Raw genomic sequence first — 23636 nt, 5'->3', positions numbered from 1 at the left:
AAGTTTAATAGAAAAGGAAGGACATGATGTAGTTTTAATGACAGGAAACCCATGGCTTCCAAATGAATAAATTCCATCACTGGCTGCCACAAAGTGTGCTAATTATTTCCTTTGATAAATTAAAAGCCGTAAAAGTCCAAAGTATATAGCATGTGGTTTACAGTTATAGTCTGCCTGTCTGCATTATTGAAAGTTCATATAAACCTCATTATTTTAATTTAATAAACATTATAATTATTTTTTACACCAGTAGGCTATATAGAAAGCACATGTTGAAGGCAAACTTGTCTGACAGAAGTGTAAATAGCCCACAACCAGAATAAGCAAGGAACATGATGTGTCATGGGTCATGATAGCTGAGGCTTCTTACGATATTTTCAAATGAGCAGATGCTTTTTTTTAGCTTTATAAACAAGAGACTAGTGACTAGCTTTATCCTGTAAATGAGTATCTCATTCTGCAAAGTGTACTTTGATGAACAAAACAGTCCCTTTCATTTTACAATAGAGCCTGAGAGAACGTGGGAAATATATAGGGAAACATGGAGAGGGAAATGGAGGTATTAGAATAAACATTGCAGGGCAAAAAAAACTCCAAAAACAAAATAAAAAAAACCCCATCTATTTTATCCGAAATAATTAAAGATGTCCAACACTGATGCAAAATGACCAGGGGTGGGTTGTTTTTTTTTTTTTTTTTTTTTTTTTTTTTTTTTTTTTTTTTTTTTTTTTTGGTTGGGTTTTTTTTTTTTTTGTTTTTGTTTTTGTTTTTGTTTTTGTTTTGTTTTGTTTTGTTTTTCAAAAAAAAAGACCATATCCAATGACAGAATGAGAGCCTGAATATTTTAATGACTGTTGTACTAATGACATTCAGGCCTGCTCAATCCCTCATGGGATTAGACCTTTACCTTAATGCAAAAAACCCGAGACCTAAACAAAGACTGAAGAAACTGAAGAATGAGAAACAAAGCCAGATTTTATAGATTATGAAAATTAATTTTGGCTTATTGTTCTAAAACATTTTAAATGGCAAATACTTTACTTTCAAGCTGGTCAGACAACACAGTAAAAGAAATATGCTACCGTGCCAAATCTTTTGCTGTGTCCTGATCTAATACACCTGACTACAGCTGTAAACTGACTCATATGCACTCTTAAAATAGAAAAGTATTCAGCTGGGCTACATGCTAATTTTGCTAAGTGTATTCATTTGGTAATGAGACTAGGAGTTTCTGGAAACGCAACACAGAAGTGGCATGCCAGAACAGAGGGCACACAGCAGATATCTGGAACCAGCAGGAGGATGAACAGAACTAGGTCTGACAGCACTAGGAAAAAGCAAAAGACAGGCAAACCATTCTGCCCTCTCAAATTTAAAATTCATGTTAAAGAAAGCAACCAGAAATACTGATTAACATGTCAGGAACTGGAGCATGTATTGCTTTTCCACTGTATCTGATAAAATACATTTCAGAGGTGGGTATGCACAGATATCTGTGTCTTGCTATGGGGCAGTTGCAGCTCCCAAATGACTGATCACTGTGTCTCATCAAACGAGTGATGCCACAGCTCATATTAGAGAGCTTGTTTGTGCTGCATTTTGAACTATGGTGTCTATAGATCAAATAGACCCTATTGACCAGCATAAATGTATTACTGGTTGGGCTTGCTTGTGCTGGAAGTAGCTTTTCTGCAAATAGGTAGAGACCTCTGGCTATGTAAGTCTTTGATCAATTCAGCAGTTCAGTGTAAAAATAAGACTGTATCTCCCTGGTTTGTAGAAGTGTACGCCTAACTTTCTGAAGAAAATTCAGACTTGCATGCGCTACAGGGAGGAAGTCAATGGAATTATATGAAATTGCAATGATGCAACTGTAATGATTAGATATTTCAGCTAGAACTTATCTATTTAGAATGACTGACACTTCATCATGGTGTGGGGAAATCTGTAAATGTCTGTGAGGGAAGAAAAAAAGAAAAAAAAGTACTCGACTTTATGAGAAAATTCTTGAGTTAATTTCTGAGAAATGTTATTTTGCCTTTGGTGAACTGACATGGGAATATCTGTAATTTTTTTTCTGTCCTTTCATTGTTACATGATAATATGAAAAATGATTTTGAGGAAATAGAGTAAGAAGTTTTCTGAATATTTTCTTTTTATCTGAAAGGGAGGCGGAGAAAGATCTGGGGGAGGTATTCTAATACTCTTGCAGAAATAATTGGTATTGCAAGGAAATGTAGGAGGGTGAATTCTTCAACATTGCAAGTTTAATGCATGGTACTTAAATGTACCATGCCTTATACTTGTGGTATACTTAATTGCAAAGAGTTAAATAAAGTACATTGAAAATACCAAATTTATAGTAATACTTCCAAGAATATCACCTTGAAGAAGGGCACAATACCTCTGGATGTCACTACTTCTCTGTAATAACAAACCTATTAAAAAAAAGAATAAAGGGCTATTAACAGCATAGTAAGGTCAAATCAAATGCAAAATAAAAATATCATCGTAAACTATGACAAGATTCTAGTGTACAAATTACTGCTGACTAACAATTAAAGGATCTGTCATAGACTTGCTATAGCTGTGGTACAAAATCTGGAAGAGATATAGTAGTACTCTTTTGGTTTTGATTATAAAGACATATTAGTGCCAATTTGGAAAAGGCAAACACACGTTGACCAGGTAAAGGAATTCTGTTCCTTTCCTCTTCCTTTTTCTTTTTTTTCCTTTGTAATTAGTGGGAAGAAGATAAGATTAATGCTTTTTAGAAATTATTTGCTTAATTGGTTTTTCCTTCTGTAGTCATAATAAATCTGCTCATAACCGAAAATGACTCATAACAGATAATTATGCATATATTCATGGTACCTTGCTGGAAGAGTAATTAACTTTTTTTAGAAATGCCATTGTAAGACTATCTGTAAAGACCAAAATACATTGTAAAAGTTTTCTTTAAAATATTAAGGGTATTTAAACATCTGATTAATATTAGCAGTATGGAGTAGAAATATTTTCTTTTAAAGAGATTGTCTCTTTAGTATTTCTTCTTGTAGTTGTGCTTCAGTAAAAGATATGAATTTTGTGTCCTGCATTTTATAGGATTTTTCTCTTTGATAACATATTTTTACACACAGAACTATGTGAACTACGTTTATACCATGTGGAGAAAAATTGTTGTCTGTAAGTAGCATTGAAATATAAGAAAAATAAAGGCTTCTCTATAGTCTCAGGATTCAAAGGCAACAGTGATGGACATAATATCAAAGGAGCAGCTGGATGGGAAAAGGCAAGGTTGCTGTGAAAATCCTTCTGTTTTACAATTTATCAGATGTTAAAGATGTTAAGAGCTGGACAGGACTATGATCAAATGAATATATACCCTGTCACTTCCTGGCTTCTCAGCCAAAAGCATATAGGAGTTACCTCCCTGTGAAAACTTACTGCATTTGACTAGGAAACAGGGAGAGGAGGGGATGTGGTTTCTTTATATACCTGCAGGAGGTCAATGTAAGTGACAGTGATGAAATTCTCTCCTTGAATTTTCAGGGCTGTTTACAGCCCATGTGGTACAGCACCACAGCATGTGCGGCTGAGGATACAACACAAGACGTCTCTGATGTTCTTGGGTAATATAAAAGCTTGTTCAAGTGTTTCACTTTGCTTAGGCACTAGAAGAGTTCTTGATTCAAAGACTATAAATCAAATGCTCTTCCATATTCTAAGCATGTTGTTGGCACTCCCTGGAGAGTCAGTTGTGGCCTTTTGGTTTCAATCTGGAAGAAGCAGCAATTTTTGGGGGGGCAGTGTGATTACCTCTGGTCTATCCAAAGGGCACAGAGCAGGCAGGTGGCGAGACTCTGGTGTGTTTCGTGACACAGGTTCCCCGTCAAAGGAGGGACGATTACTTTAAAGTTGGTCCTCATACATTATTGCTGCTTGGCAGAATAGGACAGCACACTGTTTCCTCATAGCTAGGTGTCATGGCCAACACAGACCAGTGTAAAGCTGTAGATGCAGTTACCACCAGAAAAATGTTAAATGGCTGAATTTGTTGAAATATGGTGTTTCTTATTGTCACAAATGTTTTATCTGCTTTTATCGGATTTCTATTTCTATCAAGTGAGTGAGGGAGCTAAATAATGTTGTTATCCTATATAATGTTTCCATTGCCATGGGGTGGAAAAGCACGAGGGTTAAATATCAAATGAGTTGCTTGAAGCTCTAATTTGAAATCCCATCAGGGTCACTTGTTTACTAGCACTAATAGTTAACTAGTGCACAGGTTTTAAATTACTGCTTGTTACAGAGGTGCTGTTCGCACCACTGTTCTTAAGGACCTGTCAGCATTTTCAGTGGAAAACTCTGTTAACAAAGGCTTTTGACTTTGTTATGAATATTTGCTCTGAAACTTGCCAAATGTCATCTCAGGTTAGAAACAGATTATTTCCTTTATTGGAGACTGCTTGACTGGAGTGGGGAATGAATTAATTTTCTAATTATTTTGAACTCTAGAACTGCCTGAAATGTTTCCCCACTTACGTAAATGAGGAGGATTCTGGGACATTGGGGCAAGGAAAGGGTAATGCAGGGGGGAAAAAATGAACATACATGTTGTTTTGTTGTAGCTTTGCAGTGGATTTTGTGGTGGTAACAAGGCGCATTCACATATTTTTCTGGCTTTTGCAAAATATTGTTGAAGCTTTGACTGTTAGAATTTTGGTGTTTGGATACTCCAATTTACTTCTTTATTCTGACTTTTTAAATCTCGTTTATTTAATTTATCTTGAGGTGACTTGGGTTTGATTATTCCCCGTCCATCAATATTTTTGTGGCCTCAGGCTTCTCATATAGACAAACTGTGGTCTCACTCTCCCATCAGAAATGGTTTCCCTCAGCTGCCTTCCAATCCCTAGGGTCTGGTCAGATGCTGAGCATGTGACAGCGGTTCCAAGATCTCAGCTTCAGTGCTGTAAACGACACTCAGAATTCTCAGATTGAAGCACTGTTATTTTTTGGGAATTTCCTCTTGCTTTTCAGAAATAGCTACTTTCTTATGCTCTTCTTTGCTACTGATCTATATTCAAGGAATACTTTATTTCTCCAGAACACAATTCAGAGCTTTTAGTGGTGGACTGTTTTATGAAGGAATGATTTTCATTTTACTGTTGATACACTGGAGGATGTTTCTTTCCTTTAGTTTTGCTTTTCTTCCTAAATTTTCCTTGATAATAAATGTACCTAAATTCCAATGTTTTAAACTGCATTAAATTTTGTTAACTTTTTCATTTTGAGTTACCTGAACACTTCATGAGTCAAATTAATGTCGTGCTTGATGCCATGTGTTATATTATGCTAAAACTTGGCAGATAACAGCCTCAACATTTCAAAGCTCTTTAATTTGTTTTCTTTTTCTTTTTCTTTTTCTTTTTCTTTTTCTTTTTCTTTTTCTTTTTCTTTTTCTTTTTCTTTTTCTTTTTCTTTTTCTTTTTCTTTTTCTTTTTCTTTTTCTTTTTCTTTTTCTTTTTTTTCTTTTTCTTTTTCTTTTTCTTTTTTTTTCTTTTTCTTTTTTCTTTTTCTTTTTCTTTTTCATCTGTAAATCTGAATTTTGAGAAATAGTTGAATATACAGCTATTCCATATGGTTATCTCCAGCTCCATAGTTTGTGATGCATTATTTTTTCTCCTGGAATGTATTCAGGTTTTGAGGTGCAATATTTCCACAGCACTATTATTCATGCTTTCTTGTTCACAGCTACACTGTGTCTTGTTCAGCTTATGTCTCTTACTGTCTGCTTGTAGGTGTTAGCCAGAAAAAAAGAGGCACATGCTAATAGTGTTTTTTTCCTGGAGGAAAATATACAAGCATGAATTTCACCAAATTGTCATTTATTTATGGAGGGGGAGTATCTTTTGCAAGTAAATAAAACTTTATCTCTGTATTTTGCCAAGGGTTGGAAGAAGTTATTGGAATAAATATGTATGCAAATTCACCAAATAATCACTCAGAAATCTGAGTGAAATATCAGTGGGAAAACAAGGTCTAAGAGAAAGTAATTATGACAGCTTTAAAAGTAGTTTTGACATCTGATAGGAATTGTTATGTAAGCTGGGGAAAGGCAAGGCCGTATTAAAAACTAGGGAGTGAAAAAAGACTGAACTAACAGGCCTATAGCGCTGCATATGTTGGGATTTTTTTTGACATTAGAATAATTTCAGGGGCAGAAACATAAGAAAGAAAATTACAAGAGTTATTTTTTTATATATAATAAAATATCGAAGAAATAGAAAGTAAGTTGGAAAAGCACAATTATTCCTGCATGTTATGCACTTGTTAAACTAAACAGGAATACTCCATGCTTATAGTAAACCAAGTTGATTGTGGACCAAATATAGATTATCAAAGCTGAAAAGCAGAATAAAAATGAACTGTAGGATGTTGCAATGGAGGCTTAAAAGGAGGTGGAAGACCAATCTAAGGTAAAGAAGCTCTGAAGAGTCAGGGCTATTGGTGAAGAATGTTATAATCTACAGTTAGGGGAATATTATTTTAACCCCTTGCCTTCACCATGCACATCTGGGTAGAATTCCTCCACTGGGCTTCTGAACACATCATGCACACTCATGTTGCCCCTGATCTGAGTGCAAAGCTAACAGTGTTGATTCATTGTTGTGCTGATAATGCTCAATTCAGAAAAAAAAATTAACCTCGAAAACCAGTAAATTTATTTTCCTTCAAAATCTTTGTACCACATGCAGATGTTAATTATTTCCTATACGATTTCTGTCATTTAGGTGAAGAATCCATGTGTGCCTTCCATGACCCCAAGTAGGTTGTTAGCTGCAACAGAGAAACAGGACTTCAGAGGGAGTTGCTAACCTTCACTGACTGGCCTGTCAGCCAGAGAATGATACAGAGCACCTTCAAAAGGTCCCCTAAGTAATGAGCACTAAGGAGGGTTATAATGGGCCCATCATTAGCTCCAGCTAATATTTTGACCTAATGCCCACATATACTACAGGTGTCATGCAGGGCCACCATAGGATTAATCTAAAGGATGTTTTGTAGCTATATGATGACAACACATTTCTTCAGCCTGTTGCCTGACTTGTAAACCTTTATATATGCATTTTATAAAATGCAAATAAATTATGACCTCTTGCATATATTTTTTAATTCTTTCCTTAACCTCAGTCACCTATGGTGACCAATGAAACCAAGTACATAGCCATTTACAAGAAAAAATAAATGGCAAGGCATTAAAAACTTAACAAGGATGTAACAAAATATAAATAGAGCTACTAGAAAAACTCACCCTTTCTCCTCTTTTGTGATCTTTCTTTAAGCTGTTTTTTAGTTTGTTTGTTTTGACTATTTTTGTGTGCATTTTGTTCCTCCCCCCTCCAAATCCTGTTACTCCTTACAATTTTGAAAAGAATGAAGACTTGTTCACTCCAATTCCATAAGTAAAGCCTTCTATGCAGAGTTTACTTTCATGATAGATAACTTCTTTCACACCTTTCGTTAACGTGTTTGGTTTTTATTTTACTGAATTTTTTCATTTGGTCCTTCAAAATGTTGGACATTCTTGCCTTGGTACTTAAGGATCCTACTCATTCTGTTTGTTAAGGATCTACCTTATCAGAAGTTACAGTTCTGCTTCCTTTAGTTTTGGTAGTTTCTTTACATCATTTCCTAAGCAATAGCAGTCACTTTGTGAGATGAACTGAGTGAACATTTATATAATTTATATTCTCAACCAGATTTAGGCATGAATTCATCCATTTGCCTGCACTCCTATCAGTTAAATTTTATTAATCTGTGCAGTCAAACTGCTGAGTGAATTTCATGTGGCTGTAATTTGAAAGTCATATTGTAGAATATATAACATTTAAAAAGACAGTTCGTACAGGTTTTGCCCAATACTACCAAAGACACATTGAAACTTAATGGCCAGCTCATTTTTAATAGGAAATTTAATATAAGAAAGAGCAAAATTTGAATGATAAGTATTTACTTTTCAAGTTTTTTCATTAACACCTCCACCCTTTCCTCATCCCGTCATCTCACCCCCACCTCCCCCAGCTCCATGGTTTTGTATTCTTGAATCACTTGCATCAAAACCAGTTGCATCCAAAATGATGGGTGTTATTTAAACTTGATAAAGGAACAATTATTTTCAGCATTTCTGCTGAAACATCACTTAATTAAAGCAAAAATGTCTAATAAGATGGTAAAATCATAAGTTCTTTAAAAATGACACAAATTAAGCTAAGGTTTCAACTTAGGTTAATAAGTGGAAAGTCTATTCTTAGATTCATTGAAATGAAGAGTGCAGGCTATATATATATGTATATATGTGTGCGTGTGCTCATACAGTTTTTACTTTAAATTATGTAACTGTAGATGAACACAAGTTCCTTCTCTCTCTGCGCAGGAACTTGTTGAGAGACAACACAGACCTCATAAAGGAATGCTAGATGTTGGTTTAAAATTGAAGAACTAAAAGCTTACTGTATTTATGACTATCTTTATAATAATTAAATTAACTATGCATATTTGATTAAATTAAGTCTGCACATTTGATGTTGAAATATTGCTAGAAATGGATTCTATATCACTATGCCAATTTAGATAACTTATTAGAGGCGTTATTATTTTGGCGAGTTGGATAATGTTAAACGCTAAAAGGCCATAGCAAATAATTTCATTCATTGAGAAACAGCACTTAGCAGAAAAGACAAGAGAAAAGGAAGTATTTTGGATGACATTTAACTTGACTTCATTTGGGCACGAGATCTTGAAATTGTCAAGATCTGAGAATCTTGAGAAATTGAGGGCTTACTGAATACAAATCAATTTTTTGTCAGGGTTTTATTTATTTTTCTTCATTTCTTAATGTGTTATTTTCAGGGACATTCAAGCAATCTCAGCACAGTCCTTTTTTTCTTAAAAGAAAAAGAATGAAAACTTTTCTTGAGACAAAGATATTCAGTCCTTAAAATGATAAAGTCTGGTCAATCCATGTTTGTTGTTTCTTTCTCTATTGCCACTAAAAATAAATCCTTCAGGAGGACATTTCTTTAGCTCACTTTTTCATTATTTCCAGAGGCAAAAGCTGGCAAGGCAATTTATAATTCAATTTTTGCTAAATCCACAACACCTAATATATATGTCAGGCATTTCAACGGCAGGGTACTTTGGGGATAGGTGATAAATTGTGCTGATTATAAGTGCAAGCTGTTCTTCTAAAATATCATATCCAAAAGAAGGCAAGTATTATTAGGAGAATGTAATGTATCTTTAGAATGTCTAGAAACATAAGAGATAATCACTTCATGTGAATATATTTTCCCTTGAGTTTTACAGCTCAATATTAAGGTTTTACCATGGTTTTGATAGCACTCATCTGAATGGAGGGACCATCATAAGTTGGTAGTCTTTCAGCAGCCACATAGGTCTTAGGCCTGCAATAATTCATTTCTCCCAAAAAACAGCTTTACTATGAAACCTGAAACATGGTCATAATAATTTTCTGAGTATGTTGGGGAATGTGAAAAATCTAAATGTTATTATGCAGTATAACCTCTCCTGATTTTTTAAACAACTTTTCAGTATTTTCATGTATTTTTCTGTGGAGTACACATGGCTAATTGTTTATCAATACTGCTGAGCAAAGCCAAAAACATTTTTCATAATAGTATTGGTTGTTAAGATAATCTGAAAATGGGGAAAAAGATACTATATCTTGGGAACTTTTCTCTCAGTTTCTGCTTTTTTAAACAAAAAATCTGTTAGTATTACAAAGATGAGACCAACATATCCGCTACTCACAGTTAGAACCAAAAAAGAGGCAAATTTAAATGGGTGATTAAAATTTGGGGAGGGATGGAAACCTTTTCAATTTTATGTAGTTGGTCTGAATTTAGCTTGGCTGATTTTGACTTAGCTGCTCAGCAGATGCTCCTTGTTTGTCTTGCCAACCATAATTTGTATCCTGATCAGACTCTCTGAGGAAAAGACTGATTATGTGATGTTTTTAAATCAATTTAGTACTCATCCTATACTATCATCCTGTTTTAGGCATGTTTCCTTCTCTTTACCTTTTCAGGAAATTATTTTCTTGCTTTAAAGGCAGGCACTCTTATTATTTTTTCTAAAACAGGAAAGAATCACCTTAAAGGAAAGAAAATAAACTTACAGATTTTATGTGCATCTAAGATTAAATAAATTGTCAGTAATAAAACCAATAAGGCTTAGAGTAGAAAAAGACAGTTCCAAAAGCTCCCATTCTTTCTAGTTTGTATCTGTCTGTTACTTTTACTTCTGTTTCTTTCAAATTGTGTCCTAAATTTTCTCTAGAAATTCATCTTATTTTGTATAGTATCAGCAACCTTTTATATACTCAAGTGCTTCAATCCTCCTTGCCCTCAAACTCCTAGTTTTTGTATCATCTAAACTCACTTAATGAAGAAGACAAACAAAATTAGAAAACAAATGATCACTCCTGAACCAGACCAGCTTAGTGTGCACACTTGTCTGAAAGACTGATGAGATAATACCTGCAAAAGAATGGTCTGCTCTGACAGGAAAAGGAGAACCAATGTATCCAGAACACCCAATAGCTCATCTGGCAGTAAATGAGAGGTCAAAATGTCACTCTTCCAGTGCTGCCCCTGTGGTGTTAGAAATCTATGAAAGAAGTCCTAATATCTGCTCAATAGTATTACAGGCATTCTTATAGAATGAACGGGAAGTTAAAGGTGGGTGGAAGTATGGGTAACGAATATATTCTCAAAGGAAAAATGAAACAAAGGTGGAGAAAGATTGAAAAATGCACTGCAAGGAAGTCAGTGAGAAATAGATACTCTTTAGCAAGAGGCAGGGAGAGATGCTTTGACATATTTGAAGAAATAGCAAAGAATAAAATGAGGAAGAATTATAAAAATGCTCTCTTATTTTAGTCTTTCACTTTGAGATTCAAAAATAATTCCTTAAAAAAGGGGATAAGTGTAGCTGAGAATTGCTTGCTCATGATTGATGATACGAGGCAGGCATGGTTTCTGTTTGGCTACTTTTCTTGGGCAGAGAAGGACACTGTTATAATACCCTTCTAGATAAAGACATGCTGAAATTTGTAAGGCTGTTAGTTGAACCTAATCTCACAATGGTAAAAGCTGTTACAACAGCAAGTCAGATTGAATCAGCTATTAATAATGCAAAGATGTCATTACTTCCCAAAAGAGATTCTTAGCACAGCTTATAGGAGAGAATAAAATTTTTCATGTTATTAGAAGCAGACGTAGAAGGGGAAATTGTCCACTGTATGAGTAATAAGGGGTTTTGTTTGTTTTCTGATGAGTGTTTTAAAGGGCAAAGAAAATACATAGACTAGAGAAGTTAAATAATCAATTTTTTCCTCATAATTTCCCATTATATAAATTAAAATTTGGACTTCTGTTAATACAAAAGTCCTATTATGCATACATTCTTGGCCTTGAAGAGCATCATAAAGTAATCTGTTCAGAGGCAATGTTTATTTTTTAACATATTTGCCTATGCCCTGACAACACATGAAAGAACTTGTTAGAGTCCTTATGACTTTAATGGGACAGAATTGAGGCTGGCCTGTAAATATCCTCAAGCCAGTGTAAAAAACATAGTTCTCAGCCTTCTGGAATAAGAGCAGACTTTTGGTGTAGATGCAGACTTTCTACTGTTTTTCTCATTCTTGGTGTTTGGTTTTTTTTTTTTTTTTTTTTTTTTTTTTTCTCCTGGTGGGGAAAGACTTATTAGTTAGTTGATCATTGATGCAGTATTTGTAAAACTTCTCTCGCTGAGGTTTGAAGAAGGCAGGAAAGTTGTACGCTCTTCTGAGTCTCAGGGACCTTGAACACAGGCAAAGCGTATATTTTGATATTAAAATATGGATAACCAGTTTCAAAATAAATAAAAATACAAGCCCTCCCAAATATTATACTTGTTAAGTTTACTGCTAAAATTGTTACCAATTTACAGGTGAGATTAAGAAAGACAATTTCAGACTTCACACAGGGGCCAGCCTTCAGCCAGTCCCCTAATTATGAGAGTCTGTTTCTATACACTCCCTAAAATAAGAATAACTGAATAAAGGTCCAATTATTTTCTCTCTTTTTCATAACAATCAAGAAAATTCAGTTTGATTTTCAAAGAATTTTGCAGAAACATCCTGTTGGGTCTGCATGTGCTCTTAAAGAGGTGGTGAAGGAGTATAGGAAGCAATGGGTGAAGAAGACAAGACCAGCATCTGAGCAGTGTGATGGAAATGTCAAGGTTCCGCTGAAGTAAAACTTTGGTCTTTACATACTTTTCTGCTAGAAAAGAATGGACATACAGCCTAGATCAGCCTTGTGTTCTCTAAATCTGGACAGATGTAAATCTCATCTCAAAAAATGCAGAGATTTTTGATGGATGAAAGCACTTCAGGTGATGTCATGGGCCTAAAAATACATGGTAGGACCAAAAAAGTACAATTAAAGTTTTCTTTTAAATTACTCCTAAGTAAATGTGATTTGTTTTTTAATTAGTTCAAAGGCTTCTGTGAAAGATATTCCTCCTCACTTTCCTATTACGACCAAAAGTTGAAGAATAAGCAGGAATTGTATCCATTCGAACACGGAAAATCAGGAACTTACATACAAGATGGTGCCCCTGTTTTGTTATAAAAAACCAGGCATTTAGGGCTGAAATTTTTGCAAGAATAATTTCAGAGTCTGTGGTCAGTAACAGGGTCCAAAGAGGGAAAGAAAACAAGACCATAATTAATTTTATAATGTCCAGGAAATTTTAGTAACATTAAAATAAATAGAGACCTTGGGCAAATGGAAATCAAACTTTCAATTACTCTAAAATAGATTCTGGCTGATTCGATCTAGCTGACACTTTGATGTGTTTAAATCCTTGCAGACACTATGTAAGAACTGAATCCAGGCCAACTACACCCCCTCTGTCCACGCAAATGCAGAAGCAGTGGTATCTCAAGAGTAAGAGAACCAGCTCTTTCAAGAAGGAAATTTGTAGATATAACATGAGCAGTGGCTGTCATTAGAAGTCAAATGACTACTTTTAGATGTCGGTGAAGGTTATCAGAAGGCAAATATAGCATATAAGATTATACAACCTACTTTCAGGTTTTTGCTGTGTTTTCCTGTTTAAAACGAAATCCATGTCATAAAAGAAGAAAAAACACAATAAACATAGTATTTATTTTACAGTACTTCAACAGTAATGAGACGTATCTTTAAAAGCATGAAAATTTCCAATTCCTACAGTTAATATCCTAAAACTGCACATCCATAACAGTACTCTTGCAATAACCAATAAAACAAATAGTTTGCGTATCAAGGTATTTACAAGATACCAGTAACAATAAAGTTTGTGCTCTCTACATTTTATTTTTTTTTGCTGTGAACTGGACACAAAAAAGTCAGGAAACATGAGGAAACCCGAAGACAGAATAATTCTAACACTTGGTTTTAATTAAAAACTTTTTCTAGACTTTAAGCCACATGTTACTTGTATACATTATCAGGATACAGGAAAGAAGAAGAATTTCACTGAGGCTTGTTAACTCAATATTCAAGGCAGTTCAGTTAAGAGAAGGAGACCAAACAATAAATGAGGAAGGCTGTAAAATACAGTTTCAGTGAAATCAGAATGATGGCGCTTTGTAGAATGGGATTCCAAAAAGCGACCAGAAGCTTTGTAACAGGGAATTAATGATTTTTTAAAATTTTTATAACATTCTCTTGAATGTCTAAAATATCAGAAAAAGCCACTTATTAGATCTAAAAAGTGATCAAACAGTTAAAAATTCAATTTTTCCTGGAGAAATAAAGGTAACTTTTTCCCCAAATGAAGGTCTTGTGTAACCTGAGGGGTTTTTTAGCTTTTTGTTTCTCCACAGTCAGTGAAGTTTGGTGTTAGTATCCCAAGCTTAATTTTCTGATAGGAAAGAAAGTAAAAAAGATTTTAAAATTCTGTCATTCATTCAAAGTATCATGGCACTATAACTTATTCTATACATATCCCAGTGTACAATGCAGGACTGTAGCCAAATAAAGTATTCTATGATGGATTTGGAAGTACATATGAAGGTGGATCAGCTGAAAAAAAATTGTTATCCGAAAAAGGATTGACTTCGAAGGCTGCTTGTGAAATAGCTTCAGCAATGAAATACGTGCTAGAACAAGAAAGGAAAACCGCCAGATGACAAAATGGGATGGATAAAGTGCATGACACAACAAAACAAAAAGCTTTCCTTAAAACTCCATTGTCATAACATATTCCTCCGCTGGGCCCTTGAACAAAACACTTCCAGGAAGTGCAGTGCAAGAGCAGGAGGTCGATGAAAGTTATAGATGGGGAAGCAAATGCAGCTGAGAGGTTCAGAATGGGGTATATAGCACAGAGCTGTGAGTCAGAGCAGCTCTGAACACTGTGCTGAGCACAGGACAGGAAAGTGCACAGGAACAAGCACATTCTGGGACTGAGCCAAGCTGAGTACAGCTGAAGTGTTCTTACAGACAAGCTACTTTAAGAAAAAAAATGATGTCACTCTTTTTACATTGCAAAAATGTAGGCTAGCATACTCTCCTGATGGGGAGTGCAGATACAGTGATAGGGCCAGGAGAGCTATGCTTGAGGTTAACTGAATGCCTAACATGTGTGTCCAAGTGGGAGGAAACTGTGGTGAGACAAGAAATGAGAGAAATAATTCATTTAGTGTCTGGCATGATGGCTGTGAATTTCTTTAAAGACAATTTCTTTATATTGTGTAGGTTTGTGGGCTTTTGTGTCTTTATTGCCGCTGGAAAGAAGTACATCTCCTTGCTAGGACTAAATTATGATCCCTTCAGTTTTGTGACTATTAATCAAGAGAAGGCATTTGCAAGCCTTTCCCAGCCACATATCCTTTGAGGGTTTTGAAAGCTATAGAATGCAGTTTGTTATCTGTCACTGCGAGGCCGTGCCAAGTTCCATGATGCAGTGAAAGCAAAGTCATACGCTGCAGCTGACACTTTCCCACTGACCTCAGCTCATTGCACTGCATAAACAGAAGCTATTACAAGTCAATATGGTTCTTGGAGTGGGGCTATGCCGAAAGGAGTGCAAGAAAGATTTTCACGTTTCTGCAAGGTTCAAAGAGAACAATATGCTTTTTCTGTCACATCAGCAGACGAGGCTGTCATAGCCTCAGTTCACCTCATAAATAATAGGCATAGAGGACAGTTGTGTAAGGCTGCAGTTCAAAAAGGTTGTAATCTGACAGCAGACACTGCCTTTCCTTGACATGCTCACCTTTAGCCATGTTAATGGTTGGCGTGTTTCAAGTTAATACTGCCTGCTTGGTGAATCGACACCCAGGCTTGTAGGGAAGGCTTTCCAAGGAGAAGCCACTGGGCAAAGGATGAAAAAAATTTTGGCCGAAGCCTGGAAGCATTATGGCAGCTTCTGTGAGAAGATGCAAATTTGGGAGGGGGTCACCAGGTTTGGGGACCTGCCACAAACCTTTTCTGGGTTAGTGGCAGCTGTCAGGGAAGGGGATTGAAAAGAATTGGCTGTGGCCTCCAGGGAGCTGCCACCAATCTGGAGGTGGTGGTGGGCAGAGGGGTTGTTTTGTTTCCTGCCCCATCCCCGGAGGTAAATGTGAAGGACTGGAGAAATAAAGCAGGGATTTATTGGGAGGGAGCAGATTTACTAGGAACTGGTGGGCGGGGAAGCATTAACCTCCTGCTCCCTCTCTGAGCTGATCTGATGGTGGCGGGGCACAGGGCTCCTGTCCCTGCCTGTCTTCCTCTCAGGGCCCTCCAAACAGGCCATGAGGCCATGGCACCCTGTATGGGGGCATTTCATTTCCTCCCTTTTCCCAGTGATCCGCCAACGTAAACAACTGCCTACTTTCACCTAAACTGAAAACCAGATCTGCCTCTAATCACGTTGGGTGACTGTTGACGTGTAGAGTTTGATATTTTGATAATATTATATGTCTGTGATAATACTTCATTACAGTTATGTCCTTGGCTATAATTCTTTCAACACAGTCACTTTTGTACTGCCCTCTGAGTTACAGGAAAGCACTCTAAGGCCACATTTTGATCTGATGGTCACATTACAATTCGGATGATTTAGAATTAATCAGCATTTGATATGCCTTTGAGAAAGAGCAAGAAATGCATTTATTTCTCCTGTTTTTCTTCATAAGGAAATTGTGCATGTGTTTGGGAGAAAGGTGAGAAGACTTTTCTACTGCTCAGATTTGCTTGTAATTTGAAACCACTACTGGTGTGTTGTCATATAATATTATACTCCTCCATTTTACAGACTCTTTACAGTTATTTCCCTGATTGCCTGCCTGTACAAGGAGATCATTAAACTATGACTTGAAAATTAGCATGCCGATCAGCAGTTTATACTATGAATTTGTGGAGTTTTAATCTTTGCATATGAAGTGTATGTTAGATTGTGCTTTTAGTTTAATCTCTATTAAGTAATATGTCTTGTGATTTGAACAGCAGAAATTGTTCTTATGTTTTGAGTGAACAAGGTAAACCTTTACTTACCCCTTATTTCAGAGATGCTAAATTCTCTGTATATGTTTTATCAATAGCCTGAAATCCCATAAATGCTCTAGTGGAGATAATATAATATTTAATCACCTGGCAAAATGAAAGTTTAGTCATTGTTTGAAAATGAATTTTGTGACTTGTAAAATCTTCAAGAATATTTCTGATACTTCCTTGAAGTGAAATTTCTATCAAGTTTTTAGGAAGAAGTGCCTGACATATCTCTAGCATTCAGAATGTTGAAGAGATTTATATTTTGAGTCTGCTAAAGCACACACTTGGTGAATCTTCTGTCTGTAATCCTGAGCTCATAAGATTCTGGACAATATGAATGTGCTTCTTTTTCTGTTTCTGATAATGGAAGATGGAGGTGAACAAACCTCTTCAGGAACAACAGGGAATGTGCTGACTTAATCCTTAATGAGAACTGTAGCATGTTTTTCTTTGCAATCTTATCATCAGTAGTCAAGACAACAATATAATCCTGTTAGAGGTAGTCAAGATTATGGCCTTTCTTGGTTCATTTAGATTCACTTCACTACTGATGTTTGGCCTGAAGGCAGGGTTATTTTGATGTCTCCAGATGGCACAGTGTCTGCCAACCTGCAGAACATGTAAGCTCAAATATCTCCTTGTGCATGGAGTTCAGCTTGACTCTTCATCATGCAAAGAGGATGCCTCTATATTACAGCTTTGTGATTCATTTTTCCATCAGAAAGGTGAGAGCTGTTCCCTGACCATGTGTAAATGTTTCTCCGGTGAAGGTCAGCATCTGGAGTCCCACTGTGGTTAGTATGTAGGTATTTATCTCAGATATAAAGAAGGTCTGAAGATCCATGCCCAAATATTGCTCCGAACTCCACAGTATCTCTAAAAGATCTCTGTAAACTCCTAAATTCAGATGAGATGTGTGACTCTTTTCTTACAGCATTTACTATTTACACTGTGAGAAAGTACCTGCAGGTTTGAGATAAGGCTAAAGCCTTCTTGTTTCTTCACAAACCTGATCTGCTTCATATTTTTATTTTAATTTCTAGGGGTTTTTTGTGTGTAGTAGGAAAAAGCTATAAAGACAGGCACTGACTCTGCCAATGTTGGAGCAAGGATTAATGTTTTGGAAGTGGAAGACATGAGGACTGAGAGTGAAACCTGAGAAAAACTTCTGTTATTCTTCTTCCTGGCCTAGTTGTGTTTAACCAAAGGGGAAAAGAATCACTATAAGAAACAGGCAGCAACTACTCCCAGCTGCTGTCTGTCTTTCCCATGAGTACCCAGAACTCCTGAGCTTTTTGTGAAAGTCACTCTCATATTTTTATTTTGTACTGCCTGATTTTTTTCTCAGGAGATGTTAAAACCAACCTTTTGCTTGCAAGAAGTTTTGCTTTGGTGATTCTTTGTAGTCTGAAAAAAAGTTCCAAATCAGCTGTTAGACAAGCAAAGAGTAAAACAGTGCTCAGAGTAAAGCAGTGTTCAGAGTATACAACTGACAGAGTAATAACCTGGCTGATTACAAGGTTAGGTGTTGGTGTTTCACCTACTCAGCTAAATATTCACCATCTCTTTTTCACTTAGGTGTCCAAACTATAGACGCATTTTTTCTTTCTCAATGAACTTTTCATCCTTTTACTGACATTAGTTCTTATTTTTATTCAATTAACCCAGAAAGAAAGCTTCTGGCAAGGCGAGTCAGATGTTGTCTCTTGAAAAGAGACATACAAATCTTGTCACATAGCTTTTATTTCTATGGTCAGGAACCCTCAGGCCTATTATTAAGGCAACTTAGGCTTGTGTGGAACTTTGCTGTCTCCTGCACACTCTGAAATAAGATTACATGATGGAGAAGATCAATTTACTGAGAACATTTAAGCTCTGAATATTAAGCTTTTTGTGCAATCACATGTCCTCTCTAGCTGTGTGGCAAAAAAGCTAGCCGCAAGATCCTTGACAAATTAGATATTACCACATCTAACTGTGTATATTTAAGCTTATCAAACTGAATCGTTGCATTGTGCCTGTGCTCTTACACAGACAAGGACTCCATTTAATAAATGCAGTGCCATTTAATAGTAATTAATCACCCAACTAAAATGTCACATTAAGGTCAAAGAGACCAGGAGACAAAAAGAAGAGAACATTAAATTCAGCTGACAAACATAGGAAAAGAGAATATAGAGCCAAAGAAAGTTCTGGGACATTGGCACTGGTAAAACATTTAATCCAAACTTCTTTACTTTCCGTTCAGTTCAGAAATAATCACATTCACTTGGTTCAAAGCAAGGTCATTTTTGTAACTTTTAAATGAAATTTCCTCATTACGTGTGCAGTGAGAGCCCACTGTAAGCTTGGAACTGTTGGTGCATTTTACAGATGTTGTGTTCTCAGTACTCGCTGTTTCCTTCCTCCCTTTTTCTCTCCTTTTTTCTTTGCTATTATGACATTCTTCATTTGTGCATAATTTTCCTCAACATGTCCTGAATGCAAACATCCTAGAAAGTCTCAAGTTTTTTCAGTTTACAATGCAGAGATTTCACATTACTACTGTGTAATGTAGTTTAGCTTTTGTTGTGGTTTAATCATTCAACAGCAACTAAACCAGAAAGAAGTTATTCAGTTGATAAGAGGATTATTTGTGTTCAATATTTCTATAAGCAGAAGCTCTACATAGAAACTCTGATTCAGAGGAAGCATAGTTACCATCTGCAGAAGCAAATATATATCGAGTTCCTTATATTAAAACTGGGATATTGCAGAAAAAGAAAAACTCCATTGTTAATTCCACTTCTTCACAACTGTGTTAATCAATTTCAATGTAAGTATGTGAACAGGTTTATGCATGTGGCCCTAAGTGTATATATTTGCTTTATTTCTCAGAGTGTCCGATTTCTTTTCCTTTCTTTTATAAAATATAGAGGCAAGCAATCACTATCCACTTTTAAAACATGTATTTTGAAAGGCTAAATACACTGATTTCTGTGCATGAAGAAAGGAACTTGTAAAATACAGACAAGAATGAAAATATATTATTGTCATTGGATGTTACAAAACTCAGACAAATGGCTTCTAAATAGATTTTTTAAAACATCTATCATTTCTCCTTCCTGTTCCAGAGTTCTCAGTTTTATGTCCAAGGATTTTTGTATTAGCATTGTGAAAAAGAGAAATTCTTCAAAAATTACTCGACATCTGGCAAGATCTTTCTTTATAACTTCTGCATCAGTCCAAAGAATTTTGGCATTTCCAAAGGTTAAATATTATCTTTCAAAATTGTGTAATTCTGGCTTTGTCAGGAAATGTCTCCATTTTCTATAACAACCTTTTCTTTCCTACCTTTCATGTCAGAAAGTTCACATATGAATGCTCAAACCCCTGATATTGAAATATTTGGCACTAATTTCTCATACTTAGATTCATGAAAAATATTAACTTGGTAGTGGTCATGGCTGTGACACATCCAGAGAGGCATTTTCATGTGTGAAGTGAAATCATAATTTGTGGTACTGGTTATCGTACATTGACGTACATTTTAGTTTTTAATGAAGGTTTTGATGACGAAGAACTCCAGAATTCTGGCTGTAACATCTGAATCACCTTTGCAGGATTTGTAGATGAAAAATTCCCATTCTCTTTCAGCTGTCTATGTTTGTGAGAATTTCTGGAAGAACACGGTTCACTGTATTTTCGGTGAGCTTCTGGGACAATCCTATGGACATGACCCTCTTTCTTACACAGCCCTGACAGTCCTCCAAGAAAAACATGTTTGACAGTACAGGTTAACATATTATCTTGTTTATTTCATAATCCAGTAGTTTCCAAACTGTGGTCTGCATTCCAACCTAGTGGGCTGTCTTTAGTAGTGCTTGGCAGGTCTGTGGTCTGCAGCAGATCCTGTGGTTAGCTGGGCCTCCATTAGGAAGAAAACTTTCTGGGCAGTAGCACAGTCTCTTCCAAACCACGTGATCCTTAGCCCAGGGTCCTTCTTGTTAGACTTCTTGCATGTATGAAGAAGCTGCAGATGAAAGAATAATAGGGACATATTCTCATGAAACATGGGAATAAGAGAGAGGATTTCAAGTCATCTGGACAATCTAGAGATTTATGACTTTGGGTGGTCATATCCAAAATGTATTTTTTACCTTTTTTAAGTTAGAAGTAACTAAAAAGCCCCATCTCAGAGTCAGTTCTGTCATGTGGAATGGTGTAAGACACCAACAGATATCATAGGCAGGTTATTTTTCCAAACCTAATTTGTGCTGTGTTTGAACAAACAAGCAGTTGGCCATACAGTGATTGGTAGCTGTAGTAGAAGGTGATTTTCCTTTTTTAGGCTGTTTTCAGCAGCTAGAGGAAATCCAGTCTTTTTTATAAGTACAATTCAGAGCTTATAGCAGAGGTAGTTTGGAAACTTTTACTAAAGATGAGCATTCACCAGTGTTTCCAACCTTCTGTTCTGGTTCTGTTCTGTTTTCTTTCCTTGGTATCCCTAAAATGACACTCTCCCTCTACCTCCACTTGTGTCTTGCATTCATCCTTTCATACACTCTGGCTTTGGCTCTTCTCTTTTTCTTTGACTTCAACTTTAGTTTCTACCTTTGGTTCCCTTCTCATCCTCTTTCCTGCCCTCTCTCATCTTTACAACTCCTATAAACATGGTGTATTTCCAAATATGCCTTCTACTTGTCCTGGATGTGCAGGCTGTTTCTTTTACTCCATTGCCTTTCTGTCTGGAGTGCGCTGAGAGTGGAAGGGCTTTGCTCTCATCTCTGTCCTTTCCAGAGACTGCTCTCCTGCTATCTGTTCCTTCAAAAATCTCCTTGTTCAGCTCCTTGTAGCTCTAGATTGAAACATGCTCTTCTGACAGACTTCTTGGGGACTAACTAATTCTTGTATGTACAGCCCGAGTATGTACAATGTGAGCTTCTGTGAAGACTTTTGGTTAAATATAGGTGTAAATATGTTGCTGTTGCTTTAGTAACCTTATCAAAGTACACTGCTAAACAAACAAGTACACAAAGAGGAGAATATCTTTATATCCCAGGCACTTGAAACACATTTAGAAAATGTTTCTTTGTGGAAAAAAAAAAAAAAAAAAAAAAAAAGAGTTAATAAACAAAATTTCCATTATAAAATGTACATTCTTTTGCCAGAAGGTTTGGCTCCAATGTATATAAAACACTGTTCAGTGTGTATATTTGCATTTTTTTGCACATCGGTATGGGTGCAACATGGTGTCTTCACATTCCACCTATGATTTGCTTGTGTTCAGCACATCATTTTCCATGGAGATGTTGCCAGAAGATGGGGTTTTCAAAACCCAAAGAAATATGGAATACTTTGCTATCTAAATGAAACGCTGTAGCTTGACTCATTATAGCCAAAGCACAGGAAAAAAAATGAATACTTTTAAAATAAATTCAAGTTTAGTTACAAAAATCCCACAAGCCTTGCACTAATGTCTGTCAAACCTACCTGCATTTGACGCTCCTTTGATAGTGACATAAACGCACCATTACAGTTGCCTCACTTTAAACTCCTAAGAAATTACTTGCTGCAGTGTATCTCAAGGGAAAAATAAATCACTGACCTAAATGCTAATCTCATCTTCACCCAGTGTTTGCATGAGGCTGATTATGTCAGTATAGTCTCACAGCTAGTAAAAACTGGGGACTCCCCTGTCCAAACTCATAACCTCCACAAGACCAAGGCCCATTTTAAATGGGTTTTGTTTTATGAACTGAACTTCACGCAAATGTAACTGTGCCACAATGAATTGGGACAAATACTTTTAAGATCCTTACACATATGGCAACCTATGTGTAACACAGGAAAAGAAGTCAGCTGGCTTGCAAGGGGATTTGTGCTCTCAATAAAGTCCTCTCCTGAGCCTTGGGGGATACTGATGCCTTTGAAAGACTTGCTCCCATGATAAGGCTCACAGAGAGTCAAACCACACACCGTGCATTATGTATACATACATATATATGTAAAAGCTGCACATTTTATTCACAAAATAGAGGAAGCAATCTGTGCTGATGAAGTCCCCCTTTTCCAAAATACTTGCCTGCTTCCTGAGCAATGCCATAAGGAGCTTCCCTTGCTGAGGATCCCTCACCCCCTCAAGGGGACAACATTCCCCATCCTGTGCCTGCGCTGCGACATGCTGGGTGCCTTTTATTTGTTTTCTTTCCTGGTGATACCACCCCTCTTGGGGCAGACGCTTTAGTGAGATGGATCGCACTCAGGTAACTGGCAGTTCAAGGAAGTCCTTCCCCGGGTTGTTTACACCAAGGCGTTTTAGAGCAGCCATTTAACTTCCACCCTGTCCCACCCCGCGGACCAGCTGTAAGTGTAAAGGCCGCCAGTGGGCCTGCAGGTCGCTGATAAACTAAACCCCCATTTGGCAGGCAAGGAAGCCAGAACGATAAGGATGTTGATTTATGTTTTATCTGTCACTACATTTTCAGTAAAGTTGGGCAGCGAGCCTTAACGAAGCGAGGGCTGTTATCACCTCTCCTTAGCCCTTTAAGTGCAGCAGGCTCTTTGGTGTCTCTCGCTGAATGCCGCTTTGTTAATTGCGACGGTAAACAGGACACAAGCGCTGACCATCGCCGTGCTCTGCTCAGGCGGCACTCCCCGCAAAAACACTGGATTTGGGAAAGGAGCCTGAGTCCAGGGGGAGTCACACGCGAAAGAGGGTTCGTAGAAGTACTCAGCATTTCCTGGACTTGCTTCTATCATTTAAAATGTATCGCATACCTTGAAGTGAATGTAATGGCTGGCTTAACTGGAGATAACTTCACTGAAGTGGCCGTAGCTACCATTTATGTCAGCAGTGAATGTGCCCTTTAACGCTGTGCCCCTCAGGTACGGCTGTTCAACGTAGGAAAAACCTGACAACATTCATTACCGGTGAAATGAATGTTGCGAATTATATGTATGATTAGGTACCATTTCCCCCTCATTTTGGATATGTGAGTGTTATTTTTCTGAAAGCATTGTAAGACTTTACACATTACATTTAATGGCAAACAC

General features: G+C 36.6%; 2 long non-coding RNA genes across 2 annotated transcripts; both read right to left on the bottom strand.

Annotated features, from left to right (window-relative positions):
- Nucleotides 1-4720: 4720 nt before the first annotated feature.
- Nucleotides 4721-18011, bottom strand: LOC136360384 (uncharacterized). Its single transcript, XR_010743457.1, has 2 exons — nt 17967-18011; nt 4721-6843 (listed from the first exon to the last, which is right to left on the bottom strand). It is a non-coding gene; the product is annotated as an uncharacterized lncRNA (long non-coding RNA).
- Nucleotides 18012-20377: 2366 nt separating this feature from the next.
- LOC136360382 (uncharacterized) lies at nt 20378-22958 on the bottom strand. The gene is made up of 2 exons (XR_010743456.1): nt 22666-22958; nt 20378-20613 (listed from the first exon to the last, which is right to left on the bottom strand). It is a non-coding gene; the product is annotated as an uncharacterized lncRNA (long non-coding RNA).
- Between the last annotated feature and the right edge of the window lie 678 nt (nt 22959-23636).

The sequence above is a fragment of the Sylvia atricapilla genome, chromosome 4 (assembly GCF_009819655.1).
Source record: "Sylvia atricapilla isolate bSylAtr1 chromosome 4, bSylAtr1.pri, whole genome shotgun sequence".
Classification (NCBI taxonomy): Eukaryota; Metazoa; Chordata; class Aves; order Passeriformes; family Sylviidae; genus Sylvia; species Sylvia atricapilla.
Note: the sequence above shows the minus strand (reverse complement) of the source record. Positions and strands in the feature narration are given on the sequence as shown.